Genomic DNA, 2,500 nt, shown 5'->3' with positions numbered 1-2,500 from the left:
GGGGGTAAGGGGGTATGAGTATAGGTTGGTAGGCTGGGTACTGTCGAGAGAGGGGGGGGGTAAGGGGGTATGAGTATAGGTTGGTAGGCTGGGTACTGTCGAGAGAGAGGGGGGGGTAAGGGGGTATGAGTATAGGTTGGTAGGCTGGGTACTGTCGAGAGAGGGCGGGGGGGGGGGGGTAAGGGGGTATGAGTATAGGTTTGTTATACTGGGTACTGTCCGAGAGAGGGCGGGGGGGGGGATAAGGGGTATGGGTAATAGAGAGGTGGGGTGGGTGTGGGTAGAGGGAAGTAGGGTTTGAGGGTGGGTTGGTAGGTGGGAGGGAGGAAGGAAGAAGGGGTGGGGTGGGTGGGGGGAGGAGGGAGAGGATTGCTGGTGGGTGGGTGAGTGGAAGGATGGGAGGGAGAGAGTGAGATAAAGAGGGGGGGGGGCCAGAAATAGGGAAATGAGAGAGAGAGTGATGAAAGAGAAAGTGACAGAGAGAGAGAGAGAGAGAAAGGCAGAGAAAGTAAAACAACAAGAGAGAGAGAGAGAAAAAGAGAGGACGAAAAATTACAACCTGTTGTTATACGTCCTCATCTAAATACATCATCGTTGTCGAAATTAGAATTTATGTGCCCGTTCCAAACTGTATTTACAAATGAAGGATTATTGGTATAATTACCAATTAGAATTACAAGGACATTGTTTCAACAGATGAATGAATTAATTAGGGAAACGTAAACTATATATTTGATTCAGGACTTTCAATGAAACTTCAATTTTTTTGTTTCATCTACGTCAAACACACCGAATAATCGTTCTGTCATCATCATCTTGTCACTATAAATAACTAAATATTTCCCTTCACTTCACCATACAAACCTACCTCTACGCCATAAAAAAAATCATAGTCATCACAACATTAACTAATACGCTCTCACAACCATCACAATATCACCCAATAAGCTCTCACAACTCAAAAACAAGCAAACAAACCGTCACCATACTCATAATCCCCTAACTCACCATAACTTCACCGCTAACAAACACTCCATCCCCAAAGAGTCACTATCCTCATAACAAATCCTCAACTCACCGTGACATCACAAACACTCACGCTCGCCCCAAAGAGTCACTATCCTCATAACAAATCCCCAACTCACCGTAACTTCACAAACACTCACGCTCGCCCCAAAGACAGTGCATTTCCCTCACTCGTCGTGTCGAGGAAAATAGATTGCTAGTGATCCCGAACATGAAGGAAAATTGAGTAAGCTAAAAATATGTTGTCGATAAGAACGCTGTAATATACAAGACGAGGAGGGGAGGTGAGGGGAAGGGATGGGAAGGGAGGGGAGGGGGTGAGAAGAAGGGGGAGGAGGTAAGGTTGGAGGGGAGAGGGAGGGGGAGGAAGGAAGGAGAGGTGGAGGGGAGAAGGGGGAGTGAAAGGAGGGGAAGGGAAGGGAGGAAGAAGTGGAAGGGAGGGGTGGAGAGAAGGGAGGGGAAGGAGGGGGAGAAAGGAAGGGAGGAAGGAGAGGTGGGAGAGAGAGGGTGGTGGGAAGGGAAGGGGAATAGGGGAGGGGGAAGGAGAAGTGGAGAGGAATAGGGGAGGGGGAAGGAGAGGTGGAGGGGAATAGGGGAGGGGGAAGGAGAGGTGGAGGGGAGTGGGAGGTACAGGTAGGGGTAAAAAGGAAGAAGAGAAGACAGGAGAAGGAGTCCGGAAGGGGGAGGAAGATGAGGAAGAGAACAAATGATCGTATTGATAACAATTAAGATAAAGATGGCGAAGATAGTGATAGTGGCGGCGATGATGTTGAAAAGCATAATCATGATAACAATAATGATAAGAATGACAACGGTGCCAATAGTGATAACAAAAGAATGTCAGTAACAATAATGATATATATATAGAGAGAGAGAAAAAATATATATATACATATATAAAAATATAGAAGGCTTTAGATCGCTAAACCCCAAGCAGCTTAGCAGTTTCGTCGGCGGAGCAAAATTCAATAATAAAAATGAGGAGAGAGCAAAATGAGGGAAGGGGAAGCACAGATGAGAGAAGCGGGAGATGAGAGAGAAGAGGGAATAACGGGATAAAAAATAAAAGGGTAAGCAGAGACGGCACGATAAGGGATCTCGTCTGCTTCACAGAAAAAAGGAAATTCGAGGTTGGTCTGTAGAGGGGAGAGGTTTCTGTAGAGGGGAGGAGGAGGGGGGGGGGCAGAGGACTATGAAAGAGGTCTGAGAAAGAGAGGAGAGAAAGAGGACAAGGAAAGGGAGGGGAGAAAAGGGGGGAATAGGAAGAAAGGAAGAACAAGGGCGGGGAAGGGGGAGAAGAGAGACGTGGGGAAAGAGAAAGAGGAGGGGAAGGGAAAGAGAGGAGAGGAAAAAGAGGGGAGAAGAGGACTATGAAAGAGGGAGAAAGAGAGGAGAAAAAGAGGACAAGGAAAGGGAGGGTAGAAAGGGGGAATAGGAAGGAAGGAAGAACAAGAGAGGGGGAGTATAAAGACGG

This window comes from Penaeus vannamei, chromosome 17, assembly GCF_042767895.1.
Source record: "Penaeus vannamei isolate JL-2024 chromosome 17, ASM4276789v1, whole genome shotgun sequence".
In the NCBI taxonomy this organism is placed as follows: Eukaryota; Metazoa; Arthropoda; class Malacostraca; order Decapoda; family Penaeidae; genus Penaeus; species Penaeus vannamei.
This window is presented reverse-complemented; position numbering follows the sequence as displayed.